This window comes from Rhinolophus hipposideros, assembly GCF_964194185.1.
Source record: "Rhinolophus hipposideros genome assembly, chromosome: 3".
NCBI classification, from domain to species: Eukaryota; Metazoa; Chordata; class Mammalia; order Chiroptera; family Rhinolophidae; genus Rhinolophus; species Rhinolophus hipposideros.
In genome coordinates, this window is record NC_138049.1 from 79640243 (window position 1) to 79656789 (window position 16547).

Here is a 16547-nt window from a genome sequence, read left to right on the forward strand (position 1 = left end):
TGGTGAAAAGGGATCTCTTGTGCACTGTTGGTGGGATTGCAGATTCGTGCAGCCACTATGGAAAACAGTATGGAGGTATTTCAAAAAACTGGAAATGGAACTACCTCATGACCCAGCAATTCCACTCCTAGGTATCTATCGAGAGATACTCAAAACACTAATTAAAATATATATATATATATATATATATATATATATATATATATATATATATATATATATATCCTCTCCTATGTTTATTGCTGTGCTATTCACAATAGTCAACACATGGAAACATGAAATGGCCATTAATAAATGACTGGATTAAGAAACTGTGGTACATTTATACCAATGGAGTTATTCAGCCATAAAAAAGAATAAAATCTTACCATTTGAAATGATATGGATGGACCTAGAGAACATTATACTAAGTGAAATAAGCCAGACAGATAAAGACAAATACCATATGATCTCACGTATATGTGGGATCTAAAGAACTGAATAAATGAGCAAACAGAAATAGTCTCAGAGATATAGAGGAAAAACTGAGTTGCTAGTTGGGAGTGGGTGGGAATGAGGGAGAGGATGAGGGGATTAGAAAGCACAACTGGTAGCCACAAAATTGCCATAGGGATACAAAAATTAGTTTAGGGAATATAATAAATAATCTTGTAAAGATTTTGTAGGATATCCAATGGACACTTGTCTTATTAGGGAGACCACTTCATGGATGGTGTAGATGCCTGACCCTGCACTGTACACCTGAAGCTGAATCAGAATAACAATGAATGTCAACTATAATTTTTATATATATATACAGGATGTGGAGTACAGCATAGGGACTCGAGTCAATGGAATTGTAACAGCTATATACAAGTCAGAGGGGAAGTACATTGTGGGAGGGGGATATCACTTTGTGGGGGGTGTAGATGTCTAACTATTACATTGTTTTGTATACCTGAAACTAATTTAAAAAAAAGAAAGAAAAGGAAAAGAAAGGCTCTCTAATGTTCTACCATGTCTTCTCTTATATCCACCAATACAAGCTCAGTGCCTGGTATACTGTAGAAATCGAGATCAAGAAATTGTTTAATTTAGAAATATATATATATATATATATATATATATATATATATATATATATATATGTATATATACACACACACACGTACGTATGTGTGTGTGTGTGTGTGTGTGTGTGTGTGTGTGTATATATATATGGCATATATATATGCCAACAAAATGTACACAAATGGACACTTTGGTCAACGTTGGACAAGCAATAGTGTGCCATAATCAGAAGTGCCTGAATGCTTATGGTAATCACTTTGAGCATCTCTTGTAATTGCAGAAGTCAAACGTGACTTGTATTCATCTTATCGGCATATATTATTACAATTTTAATAGTTTTTTTCCTTTCTTAAAATGTGTATACATTTTTGGCACCCTGTGTGTGTGTGTGTGTGTGTGTGTGTGTGTGTGTGTATACACACAATGCATATATACAGTGTGTATCTACACTGTATATAATTATATACACTGTGTTTCCCCCAAAACAAGACCTAGCTGGGCCATCAGCTCTAATGTGACTTTTGGAACAAAAATTGATTAAGACCTGGTCTTATACTCTATTATGTTATACTATATAAGTTCTAGTCTTATATTAACATAAAACCAGGTCTTATATTAATTTTTGCTCCAAAAGATGCATTAGAGCTGATGGTCGGGCTAGGTCTTATTTTGGGGAAACATGGCATCTGTGTATATGTGTATTTAACTTTGAAATATATTTTTGAATATGCATTGAAAATTCAGAAAGAAAAAAAATATGTAATGTAGTAGAATGAAAATAAAACTGTAGATTAAAAATCATCTTTGTGTATGGTCATAAATCTATACTAATCAAATAGTAAATCTTTGGACCTTTTAAATACTGATCCATTTTCACATGAACCTGTTTCCTTGTCTATACAACATGTTCAGTAGATTGTCTATGAGGACTCTGTTTCTCTTAAGAAAATTCTAACGCATTCTATCAAGTCAGGATGTTTATTTGCATTATAAACTCATTTCCTAAATTTGGTAATAGCCCTATCTCTATCTTTGAAGAAATAAAACTTTTTCTACTTTGGTTAAGAACTTTCAACACCTATAAAAATGTCTTATAAAAACAATATACTCAATTGAAATTCCCAACTCAATTAGATGATAACTTATTATGGAGAGAAAATTGCTTGTAATTCAAATAAAATCACCCATCATCACTATGATTTCTCTTTGCTGTGACCCACATCCTATCATCCTCGCACGTTACTCTGCCAAGTACTGAGTACTGTTGAATAAAGCCTTTCACAAAAATCTTCACATATGGAAAATGTTTTTCATATCGTTCATTATAACAAACACAATAACAAAACCACATTCAGTAATTATCTCTAATATGCATAATGCAATATCAATTTGACTATGTCATAATAATCTATTATGAAACCTAAAGCATAATTGATGATAGTTCTGCCCTATCATCATAAATTGGAACACACTGCTCTAATCAGTATGTCAGGTGTCTTAGATTGGTGATTTCCACGTGAGCATATACAGAACCCCTAGTAAATATATCAATCTAAAAATATACGTTGGTAGATTTAAAGATTACAATCATTTCAAATCTATATACTCCAAGATCTGTAAAAGGTTCTTTATTTCTTGCTTGTTATCATTAATTATAAATGCATCAGATGTAAATGCACCACAACACATCTTTAGAGAATACATAGCCAAAGATAAAATGATTTTATTTACACTGCTTTTCACACAGCTGATATTAAACAAAGTGAAATTATCTTCAGTATAAAAATCTTAAGCTTATTCAGAGAATTTTCATCAATCTTATCCTTACAATATTAGGTGGCCCCTTAAGGATTGTGACTTTTAAAAAAGCCAGCAGTCAAGAGTCGGGCAGCCCAGTCATGGAAGCAAGGAAATGAAGGAAGACAGCATATTCTCATGCCATGTGGTGCCTGATGAAATGTAAAATGAGTAATAAAGGAACTTAATGCTCACACATTTTCTACCTTCACTGTGTCTCTTACATCAGTGCTTCATGATTTAACTCTCATCTTCACCCCTACCTCATTTAAAACTTTAGAGTTGCTAAATTTTAATGTGGAGTTCATTGGATTTCAGTACCTGAAGTGAAGATAATCTGTAATCATAGCAGATGTCACAGCAAGAACTGAATTAAAACATCCCTTTCCCATAAGATCTATTCTTTTTATATATCTGGACTAAGGACCTACATGCTGGTATCTCTATCCAGAGAAGGTGTTTGTGGCATTACAAACTCAAGGTAAATTTCCATGGATATCAAATGCTCAATTTAACAGAACTGTTTGCAAAGTATCAAATTTCTTTGGGTGATCACTTTGAGTAAACAAGTTTCTCAAGCACACCTTATAAAATCTACACTTATATAACACATTTAGATGGAACTCAGTTTTTTACTGTTTAACTAGTGAAATATTAAAATACGTGGCATAATTTGTACCTTCAGATCATTTGTTCCCCCTTTTTTTCTGTCTTGGTTCATAGGAATACACAGGAAAACAAGCAGCTCAGATTAGTAACACAAGATGCTTTCTTTCATGACTGGCGTATGTACCCCTCCTAGACTCAGGAATATAGAGGTCCACTGTCCTGGTGGCTCTTGTTCCCAGGAGGTGACTATTATGCTCTAGGATCAAAGAGTAGTCTCATAGCTGCTCCCCACCCCCCAGCACTGCCTGAGGAATCGCAGATTCCACTGGAGGACTGGACTTGCCAGTCTTCACATCCTCCCCCAAGCGTGCGAGCAAAACCTATTTATGACTGCTGGACTTGCAGTACAGATGCTGTGCTACCCTATGGATCTAATTAGGCATATATACATACACACACATATATATATATATATATATATATATATATATATATATATATATATATATATATATATTTACATATTCAATTCAGCTTTAATTCTAGTTAATTGACCTTAGCTATCTAAAAGATGCATGAAGCAAGTCATTTCCTAAAAGGAATACATCATTTCAGTTAGTTGTCAAACTCTATGAAATCTCTTCCCTATACCACTCAGTGTCCTGCTTTTGATGTGAACAAAAAGTAAAAGTTTGGCCTCTGAAGTATTAGTTAGAAGAGGCCCTTAAAAGCACTTAGATGAATAATTCAAATCACCTGCAATGAAACAGCTATGCAGTATTTCCTGCCCTTGGTGGCTCAAAATGTTGAACTACATTCATTGAGTGATGATAGGTTGTTAGGCTAATAAAGTCAAACCATACATGAAAAGCAATATTTGAAATAACTCCGACATAAGTTTTCAAGGAGATGTCTACAACAGTAAATCGGCAACACTTTCTATCTTTTCAGGACAGAAAGGAATCATAAGCTGAGATATAATAAATCCACACACCAATGTATTATACAGTAAGTCCTCACTTAACATCATCAATAGTTTCTTGTAAATGGTGACTTTATGTGAAACAACAAATAACGAAACAAATGTTACCACAGGCTAATTGATATAAAGTAGAATTAAGTTTCTACGGCATAGCTCTGGTCACAAAAGCATCCCTAAACTTCTAAATAAAGACTCAAACACGTCTAATATTAAGCATTGAAACAAACGTGAGCTATACATACATTTAAGAAAGATTAATAAAAACAAACAAGATAACTATTTTCCACCGCACCTATTCCACTTCAGGGTTGTGGGTGGCTGGAGCCTCGCCCAGCAGCTTTGGGTGCAAGGCAGGACCCCACCCTGGACAGGACACCATTCTATCACGGGCCATACTCACACCTGTTAGGTAGGACAAGAGTCTCAAGGTCTGGGCAGTTCTTACTATTGCTATTTTTGCTAAATGTTAAAATGTAGTATAGTATTTTTGCACATGCAGCTGTAAACAGAATGCTTGACAGGGACCCAACTGGATAAATGTGAGCAACTGCAAAGAAGAAATCAGCATGTACTTAACCAAATAAGGTGTATAAGCAATGGCTAAATCTCCCTTCCCTGAGACAGAGCTTTGGATGTGAACCCCAACTCCTTTACTTGCAACAAGTAAATACAACTACCTAAAAACAACCTCATCTCATTTTTAGGCTAGAACATCGCAAGAGGCAAACCCCATGAGTTCGGTAACACACCCATACCCGGATTCACTCACACAGGGACAATTTGGACACACCAATTATCCACGTGCACATCTTTGAGACAGGAAGAAACCTATACCCAGACTACCTGGAGAAAACCCACACAGACATGGGGACAATGTGCAAACACCACACAGACAGTGGCCCCGCCAGGAATCACTCTTTTGTTGTTTTCTCTCACCAACATTATAATGAAACAATGTTGAATGAAACTACATTGTTCAAGGACCAGCTGTACTCCACATTTCAGGAGAGTCTGTTGAAGAGCATAATCATGCATTAAACTATGACATAAAGAAGGATTGAGGAATTTGACACAGAAATCCAATCCCCATTTACAAATCTGTTAATAATTGTGAATATTAGGCTGTTATTTAACTTCATTCAGTCTTACTACCTACAGTTTCTGTCCAGTAAAATTAAATGACAGAATTTCTTATTCAGAAAATACACAGAGGGTATTGATATACTAAGACGAACATTTTAGTTATGTATCGGTGTGTGATATAGCACTCTAACACATAGCTTAAAAACAACAATTGATTTGGTTCACAAATCTGCATTTGGGTAGGATTCATTGGGGATGGTATGTCTCTGTTCCAAGTTGCTTCTCTCGTGTCAACAGTAGCAGCCTGTATGGAGCTGAAGGACCCGGTTCCAAGAAAGCTTGTATATATACAGTCTGGCAAGAAGACACTGGCTTTCAATTAGGAGTTCAGCTCATGTTGTAGGTTTGGAGGCCTCAATTCCTGTCCTCATAACATGACTGCTGGATGCTAAGTGCTAGTGTTCCAAGAGCAAGAAAGTATAAGCTCCTAGTTGGTTAAGGTTGATGTCTAAAACTACAATAGCCTCAGTTCTGCCATATTTAATTGATCCAAACAGTTCCACAACCTGCTAAAATACAGGCAAAATGACCTTGCCCCATGTGCAGAAGGGAGAGATGTCAATCTTTTATCTACCTCATTCTTTAACCTACCTCAAACACTGAACTGATGCTGCATTTTATCTGGTCTAACCTACTTTGCTTACAGACGTGTCAACTGAAGATCAGAGACTATGAGTAGTCCCATGAAAGTATTACTGGGGTAAAACCTGGGAGAAATACACATAAATCACATTTATTGAGGATTTACCATTGAACAGACACCATGAGGTTATTTTATATGTATAACTTCAGTTAATCCTCACAGCAACTTTATGGGACATATATACATAAAAAACTGAGGCACAGAGAGATTAAATAATGTGCCCCAGGTTACAAAGCTAATAGATAGGAGAGCTAGAAATTAAACCCAGACTTTTATGCTATAAACGATAACATTCTGCTGCATCTTAACTGTTGATTTGAACTAATTCTAGTTCTTTTGTTAACCCTCCATGCACCTTGTTGACTATTTTAATATCAGATTCAGAAACTTTAATACGTTAACATAATGTTAAAAAAAAGAGTGGAACTAATTTGATATAATTTCACCTTCTTTGTGACAAACTACCTCTCTAAAGACAGATTTTTTTTTTAATTGTGCTTGTGATTTTTATACTTTTTACTACAGTTCTTGTCATACTGATTACCTTTTTCTCCAGCTAAACTGGTCTTCCATAAAAGTGATATTCCAACTTTCACAAGCATTCAGCTTCATACAGCATTTATTTACAGATGTTATATTTTTATATCAGACACAGTGCTAGACTCATAACACCATTTTGATGCAACGTTTATGAGAAAACTGAGATGAACACGTTATGTTACTAGGAGAGGAGCTTAGGGCTTCTGATTCGAACTGCAGTGTTATTTCTATCACTTTGCCTTGTTTCAAGGGGATAACAACCTAAATGTGAGCACCAAAATAAATGCAAGTTTTGCCATAAACATTGAGGAGAACGTTTAAATTGTTATTACTTATTTATTAATAAATTGATTATATTAATATTTTTGTTATATACCATACAATTATACATATTTTTTTATATATATAAAGTGCTTATTATGTGTCAGACTCAGGGTATGGTCAATCCTGCAGCAAAATTTCTCTTCATCATTAGGCCTGTGATACCATGAAAAAAATTATTCACTCCCAAATTATAATTGTGGGAAAGGTATAGAATAGCATTCCTATTCCAAAAAGGAAAAGTTGGAAGGAAAAAATCAAACTGGGTTGTAGGCAAGCCCAAAATCCAGGAGGGTAAATTCCACTAGATTTTTAGGCCTGAGAACAATTTTCTCTGGCTCAATCGTCTGTCCTCTGGGCCCACTTTGTCAGCCCAAGAAGGTAGCTATCAGGTCAGGCGTCTGAATCTGTGGCTTTTATTCTGGAGTCATTCTTATTTCATACAGTTCTGTTCCTTTCAGTCCAAGCTAAATTCTCTCTCACACACTGTCTCTCTCTCTCTCTCTCTCTCTCTCTCTCTCTCTCTCTCAATTCTTCTAGTTCTTTAGAGAGTGAGAGGACAGAGAATTGTATCTCTCTATATATACATAGATATCCACATCCATATCCATATCTAAAATATCTATATTTCTCAAAAACTTTGCTGATTTCTCATGCAATTCATGGAGGTGCGTGCCATCAGACAAACAAAAGCCTTCCACAGATCTGTCCTGATGATAACTGTTTCTCTACCCCTGGCTTCTGATGAAATGCGTAATCCAATCTATGAGTCACTCATCTAATATCTTTATCAAAAGCTTTTCCAGCTACACTCTTGGCCCTGTTTCCAGACCTTGCTCTCTGGAGGCTGATGACTTTCCAAATCATCATGCTTCTTCCCTTTTACTTAAAAATTTGGTTGCTAATTTATCATTCCTCCTGCCTTTTACTCTAAGAGCAAAGAGTAATCATGTCACCCTTTCCACATTATGCTTGGGCATTTCTTCAGTCAAACATTCTGTTCATAATGATACATGTATTCTCTAAGACAATAAGAACGTTCTTTACTACTCTTCCCTATTCTTCCCAAGCTCTCACCAGAACTGCTTTTAAGCAGCTATATATCTACCAACAGCCTCGTAAACAAATGTTCTGTTGTTTTAATATTTATTCGATTCTGATAATAGTTGACGTAACACAATGAATGACTTATGGATAGAGGAAATGCAGAACTCTTTGTTACTTACAAGTGACAGAAGGCTGCCATTGCACAACACCGAGGGGTACATGAGAAAAGTAACACAAGTTGAAACTACAGGCTGCTTAGGCATGGTAAGTGGGGTGAGGGTGCAGAGAAAAAGGGGCCATTTCTAGCTGTTTGGCATCAAGGCCCCTGGCAGTTGATTTGTGTGCTGTAACCCAGCAATGTCAGAGTTTGAGAGGGCAAGCGGTTGAGGTGTGCATTTAGTAACTGCCCATGAAGGGAACTGGGGAACTAGTTGTCCGAAGGGCCATGTACTCTGAAGGACCAAAAGAAGAATTCATTCCATGCCGTTCTCTTAGCTACTGGTGTTTGGTGGCAATCCTTTCCTTGTAGCAATATTAGTCAACTATCTGCCTATATCTTTTTTTTTTTTTTTTAATTTTGTTTCGGTTACAGTTGACATTCGGTATTATTTTATATTAGTTTCAGGTGGACAGCACAGTGGTTAGACTCTGCCTACATCTTCACATCTTAATGGGTCTCTGTCTCTGTGTCTGTTGTCATCTTATATCAACAGTCATTAAACTAGAGCCCATTGTAGTGACTTAATGGAATTTTATGTAGAGACTATTTCCAAATAAGGTGACATTCTGAAGTTTTGGAAAGGGCCTGGATTTTGAAAGGATATCATCCAATCTAGTATATCTATAAATATATATTTCTCAATGGAAATATTTACTATGTCATATAGATATTTTCAAGAATGTAATTTGACTGAAATGTCTCAATGTCTCTGTGTATACAGAGAATATCTGATGTCTACCAACAAACACTCTACTTTTTGAAAACAGAGAAATTCTTTTACCTACTTAATGAAAAAGTTCTAATGTAATTAGGAATCTATTATATCGAAGACAGAAATGAAAGGCTCAGGCAATTTTAAAGGGCATGTTACAGCTTAGAGGTTACAAAATTAAAACTGGAAACCTCAGGAACTGGTTTTAAGTCCTATGTCTTTCTTTCACTTACTAGTGATGCAATCTTAAGTAGGTTAAGTCTATCATAGTTCAAACTTACTTGTAACGTTGTTGAAAGAAAAATAATGTTTTCTGATAAATGTGTTTATCAAAAATAGAGCATTCACTCAATACATTTAGCTGCTATTTTTACCCATTGGATACTTTTAGATAGTGTTTGGGAAGATGTACTTATAATTATTCTTAATTCATTTGACATTTTATTATGGCTTACATATGTGCCTGTCTTAGATAATATTCACGTGCTTCTTTCCTGAAGTGAAATAATCAGTGATTACAATTTTAATATCATTAAAAATTCTAAGAGGATATTTATTGGCCCTTATAATACACAAAGACATGCGTGCTATACTAAGCTTGAGGATATATAAAAATAATTAAAATTTACTACTGGTGGTCTTATGTTTCTGAATAGGATAGAGTATGTCATGAATCAACACTCCAACTGCAAAAAAAACAATAAAAAGAGATAAATTATAATAATATTTTAGAAAACACCAAACCACTGTGGAAGAAATGAGAACTACATAAGCTAAAAATTGAACAGAGAAACATTTCCTAGGAAAGCTGATAATATTTAGCCATTTTCTTTCCTGGGATTATTTGTCCATTCTGGATTCAGGTTTGAGGACTGGTTTAGGAATACCCAGAATGACTCTATTGGAGGAAAAGAAAAACCCAGCAGGCATTTTGATGCTTGTCCAAGAAAGCATGAGGTATTAATTAATGTCCAGAAGAGTACAATGCACAGCCAATTATCACTGTGGGGTACTTACTAAGTTCATGGCTTGGGAGGCTGGAGACCTGGGATAAAATTTCTAAAGGTCAGAGTAAAATCTTCTGTAGTCTCCTGTTTCTTGTAAGGCAAAATCCTGCTATGGCATGGAGCTTTGAAGAAACACTGTACCGGCCACAAGAACTAAGGATTTCAGGTGAGAGATTATAGAACCTACGTTAAGCGCAGGAATAAAAAGTAATAATAATAATAATACACATTGAAAAGTAGGAAAGAAAGGTAGATATCCATGATAACTCCCCCCTAATCCTGGTCAGCCCAGCACAGAGAGCCACTGCTATGTGAGAGAATGAAGTGAGTGAATTATGTCAGCGGGGACCCCAGAGCTGGTCACATCCAGTACCTGGAGGACTCCCATGGCGTTAGGTGGCTCCTTGCAGGCTCCCACAGACCCAGGCACCAGCAAACTCGGGCTTCCAGGTCACCCTTGCGACTGCCAGCTCCAGGCAGCACCAAGGCCACTGGTGGCCTCTTGGTTTCAGGCTCCTAGCAGGCTCCCCCACCTCAAGTCCCCAGCTCATCCCATCACCATGTGGCTACCTTGGCCCTGGCCTGCTCCTTAAATTGAAACTTTGCCGCAGCTAAATACAGATAACTGTAATTGAATAGTTGTCATGATTATGTATGCTAAGAATCTATCAACCCAGTATGATCCCTCATGTGTCAAGTATTGTTAATAATTCAGAAGTCCAAGTCATGACCTTTACTTACTTACTTACTTATTTATTTATTTATTTATTTATTTATTTATTTATTCATTTATTTAGGCAAAAAGATGTCAGAAAGTGAGATGGTTTCATTTTTGCTATAATTCTTATTTAGCATTTCAAAATGAGATTAAGAACACCCTAGTAACAAAAAAAAAAATAAAAAAAAAAAAATAAAAATAAAAAAAAAACATGAAGATATATATTTTGTTCCAAACAGTGTCAGAGTTTTGGGTGAAGCAAATAGACAGATACTGACCTGAATCACTTTTTATACAATAATAAACCATTGCTTTACCATATATTACCGCATAAAGGAAATGTGAGTGCATATTTAAGATCAATTTTTTTTATTTTTCTTCTTTTGGTGCCAATCTATACACTTAGTTATTCAGTTTGCTAGTCTGATTGACGACGATTTTTTAAAATGCTGCTTGAGCTGTGTGTGCACACGAATGCTTTGCATGAATGGCTATCTGATGGCCAAACTGACTCTCTAGACATATTCTTTCAATTATCTTTCCAATACATTGTGCAGTTTATAATACTAGAGAATGAATCTTGAAAACATAAGCACATAATCAAATAATGTTCTCCCCCCTAACCTAAAAACTTTGCTTTTTTCACAAGGCTATTTCTTCCAAATAAACAATCCATATTCTATCATATAATCCTTCTGAGAATGAATTTGAGGCTAGAAAAAAATAATTTTTGTAAAGAGTCAAAAGAAAATACATTTAGAGGAAGCTAGAGAGTTATCTCATGTATCCTGCCTCATACATGAGTAGCCTCCCTCTTATCAACAAGCCCCACTAGAGTGGTACATTTGTTATAGTTGATAAATCTACTCTGACACATCATTGTCACCCAAAGCCCACAGTGTACATTAGGTTTCACTCTTTGTGTTGTACATTCTATGGTTCTGGACAAATGCATATTGAGATATATCCACCAAAAGAATAACATATAGAGTATTTCCACTGCCCTAAAATTCCTAAGTGTTCCTCCTGTTTATCCCTCCCTTTCACCTAAACCCTGGCAGCCACTGGCCTTTTTATTGTCCCCGTAGCTTTACAGAATGTCATATAGTTGGAATCATACAGTATGTAGCCACTCACATTGGCTCTTGCCGTTTAGTAATAGGCATTTGAATTTTCTCCATGTCTTTTTATGGCTTGATAAATTATTTATTTATTTATTTATTTATTTATTTATTTATTTATTTATTTATTTTTGGAATTGAATCTTTATTTACAGGACACTGCAAGATATGAAATTCCACATAGAAATTAGAAACCCATCAAGAGGAGAAGCTTCGTACAGTATGTACAGTTTGGAACTGTTCAAGTATAGTTTCGTTGTAAAAAGTGCTACAATAACAAACCACATTTAAAAAGAATTCTTAGTAGGGAAACAGTAAGACAAACTTATACCATAGCACACAACAGTTTTATGCCTCCGCTGTACAATTTAAAAGTTAAAGGTCCCAGGAGCGCCATCCTGAACTTGGAATGTGTAGCCGTCAGAGGTAGATTCTGGCACAACATTTTGGTCTTCCTCTTCCTCTACAGAGAAATACTTCTCAATCAAGCTTAATGAAGCTTTGTACACAGACTCATTTTCATGGTTTTGCAGAGCTTCAATTTTGTCCAAACCTCCACATTCTTTAATCATTATACTAAGTTTCTCAGTTTCGCCTAGTTTCTCCGCAGCCTGAAAGATATTTGAAATGGCATCCAGAATAACCAGAATAATTTTGGTATCTTTCGCAGTTAAGAGGTTCATCAATGGTTCTATTATGCCACAATGAACAAGGTACACAATTTGTTCAACTGTTCCACCACTTGTATAGTTGGTCACAGCCCATACAGCTTCTTTTTGTGTCTTAAAGTCTGCTTTAGAGAGAATGCCAATGAGGAATGAGACTAATCCATGGTTCACCACTTGCTGTATCTGGTCCTGGCGGCCAGCTGTGATGTTTGACATTGTCCACGTGGCTTCCTTCTGGATATTAGTTTTGGAGTTTGTTAGCAGGCTGGGAAAGACAGTAAGTGCTCCCGCATCTATGACAACCTGAGTCTGTTCATCGGTCCCAGTGACAATATTTCCAATGGCTCTTAGCGCAGGAGTCACAATTGGCAATTCAGTAGCTCCTAGGAGCTTCACAAGTTGGGGCACGACTCCTGTTTTCACGACCATTTCAATTCGTTCATTTGGACCATCAGTAAGGTAGGAAATGGCCCAGCAGCTATCTGCTAACACTTCTGGATCATCGTGATGCAGGAGACGAACTAAAGTAGGAAGAATTTGCTCAACAGCATCTAATGGGGGCGCAGGGTTCTTGTTGCGACACAGGTTTGAAAGTGTCCAAGTAAGATTACGTAAGTAACCACATGCTTAAGATGACATATCAGGAACCGCAAGAAGAGCCAACAGTGGGTCAACAGCACCATACTTGATAACCAAGTCTTGGAAAACCGAACCATCACCTGCAATGTTTCCTAGAGCCCATACGGCTTGTTCACTGATGTGAGCATGGGGCGATGCCAATAGGGAAATGAATGCTGAAATAGCACCTCCATCTACTACAGCCTCGGTCTGTTCTGATGTTCCAGAAGCAATGTTAGTGAGGGCCCAAGCAGATTCAAACTGAATGGGACTACAATCAGTTCTAGCCAAGAAGGACACAAATTTGGGGATCAAACCAGCCCGGATGATGCTGTCTATTGGTGGCTGTTTTTCCCTAGAAAGCAGTTTCCTGGCAGCTTGAGTAGCTTGGAGCTGGCTTTCCAAATTGTTGCTATTTATGCCTTTGACAATATCCTCAACAGACCAATTTACAGTGCCCTGGTTGTTGCGATTTTCCTGCAGTGGAGAAGTAGCATCATCGGGAAATGAGCTTACATTTCTCCTTTTCAGCATCTGGTTATCTTTCTTAGCTTTCCTCAGCTCTACATTAACTTCTATTCGGCGCCGCCTCATTTCTGTACTGTCTTTTCCCTTGTACTTGAATCTGTTAAGGCGCGCAGCTGGTGATTTAGCATTCTCGTTGGTGGACATGGTTATGAGACAAAGGGAGAAAGCTACACAGCCGGCTCGGGCTTCTACAGGAGACGGCGCAGGGGAGCACAAGCTGCAGGTCCGCTACTCGGCAACGAACACCACGGATCTAAATTATTTATTTTTAGCACTGAATAATATTCCATTGTCTGAGTGTACAACAGTTTATCCATTCACCTACTGAAGGATATCATGGTTGCTTCCAAGTTTTGGGCAATTTTGAATAAAGCTACTATAAACATCTGTGTGCAGGTTTTTCAGTGGATTCAAATTTTCAGCTTCTTTGGCTAAATATGAAGGAGGATGGTTGCTAGATTGTATGATAAAAGTACGTTAAATTTTGTAAAAAAGAAAAAACAAAAACTGCCAAACTAGCTTTTAACGTGGCTATACTGTTTTGTATTCCCACCAGCAATAAATGAGAGTTTCTGTTGCTTTTTATCCTTGCTAGCATTTGGTGTTACCAGTGTTCTGGATTTTGACCATTCTAATAGGCGTGCAGTAATATCTCATTGTTGTTTTAATTCGCATTCCCCTGATGACACATGATGTGGAACATCTTATTATATGTTTATTTGCTATCTGGATAACTTCTTCGGTGAGGAGTGTGTTAAGGTCTTTGGCTCATTTTTAATCACATTGTTTTTCTTTCTTATTTTTGAGTTTTAAAAGTTCTTTATAGTTTTTGAATAACAATCTTTATTAGATCTGTCATTTGTAAATATTTTCTCCCAGTCTGTGGCTTGTTTTATCATTTTTTTGATATTATTTTTTTGCAGATCAGAAGTTTTAATTTTAATGAAGTCCAGCTTATCAATTCTTTCATGGATTGTGCCCTTTTTCTGTTTGTTAAATTTGCTCTTTGTTCCTATTCTTGTCTTCCATTCTTTTTCTGATTTTCATGGTGTTAATTGAGCATACTATTACATATGAATTAATTTTCCCTTCTTTCTCAACATATCAGTTATGTTTTTTTTTCTTTTTTGTTTTTTTTTAGTGGTTGCCATAGAGTTCGCAAAAATATTTACAACTAATCCAAGTCCACTTTCAAATAACAATATACCACTTCATGGGTAGTGTCAGTACTTTATAATAACAAAATAATCCTAATTCCTCCCTCTTGTTCCTTATACCATGATGGCCGTTCATTTCACTTATATATAAGCATGCATAAGCTTATGTATGATATATACATGATCAAATGCATTATTGTTATTATTTTCAACCAATTGTTACCTGTTACATCAATTATAATAAGAAAAGTTTTTAGCTTACTTTCACATATTCCTTCTTTGATGCTCTTCCTTACTTTCTGTAGATCTCAGTTTCTGATCTATATATTTTCTTTCTCTCTAAAAACTTATTTTCAAATATTTTGCAAGTTTTGTCTATTCTCTAACACATTCTCTAAATTATTGTTGGTCTAAGAATAGTTCTTCATTTTTAAGTTTGATTTCATAGGAAACAGAATTCTAGGTTGGTGCTTTTTGTTTGTTTGGTTGTTTGTTTTCTTCTCAAAACTTCAAATATTTCACACCACTTTTTTTTTTTCTTGCATGGTTTCTGAAGGGAATTCAGATATAGTTCTTATATTTTTTTCCTCCACAGATGAACTGTTTTTACTTCTGGCCTTTTTCAGGATTTTTTCTTCATCACTGATTTTTCTACGCTTAAAAATGAAGTGCCTAAGTGTGATTTGTCACTTTTTTTTCTTTGTTTTGTTTTTGTTGTTTTTCATTTATCCTGCTTGGTGTTCTCTGAAATTCCTGGATCTGTGGTTTCATGTTTGGCATTAATTTGGTAAAGTTTTTAATCACTATTGTTTCAAATATTTCTTTGGTTCTTTATTTGTTCTTTTAATATTACAATTATGTGCCTGTTATACCTTTTGTAGTTGCCCCACGATTCTTGGATATTCTGTTTTTGTTTGTTTGTTTGTTTGTTTGTTTGTTTTTACTTTGTTCTCTTTGCTTTTCAGTTTTTAAAAATTATTTTGTGATATCCTGTAGCTCAGAGATTCTTTCCTCAGCTTTGTCCAAGTCTACTAATGAGCCCAAATAAGGCATTCCTCAATTCTATTAGTGTTCTTGATTTCTAGCATTTCTTTCTGGTTATTTCTTAGCACGTCCATCTCTCTGCCTTCATTACGCATATGTTCTTGCATGTTATCTACTTTATTCATTAAAATCCTTAGCATATTAATTGTATTTGTTTAAATTCCCAATCTGATAATTCTAACATTCTGCAGCATTTGGTACCTATACTTTCTTTTTTTTTTTTAAATTTCTCCAGCCTTTTATTTATTTTCTAGTACATATTAGATTTTCACTGATATATCCCCTCACGCGAGGAAAGTAAGAGAAAAAATAAACATGTGGATTACATCAAACTAAAAAGTTTTTTCACAGCAAAGGAAACCATCAATAAAACAAAAAGGGATCCTACTGAATGGGAAAAGATATTTGCCAATGATATATCTGATAAGGGATTAATATCACAAATCTATAAAAAAATTACTCAACTCAACTCAAAAAAAACAAACAACCCAATTAAAAAATGGGCAGAGGACTTGAGGAGACATTTTTCTAAAAAGGACATACAGAAGGCAAGAAGACATATGAAAAAATGCTCAACCTCACTAACCATCAGAGAAATGCAAATAAAAACCACAATGAGATA

General features: G+C 35.7%; 1 pseudogene across 1 annotated transcript; it reads right to left on the bottom strand.

Annotated features, from left to right (window-relative positions):
- Positions 1-12076: 12076 nt before the first annotated feature.
- Positions 12077-13868, bottom strand: LOC308495923 (importin subunit alpha-1-like; annotated as a pseudogene). The gene has a single exon. The product of its transcript is annotated as an importin subunit alpha-1-like (transcript).
- Between the last annotated feature and the right edge of the window lie 2679 nt (positions 13869-16547).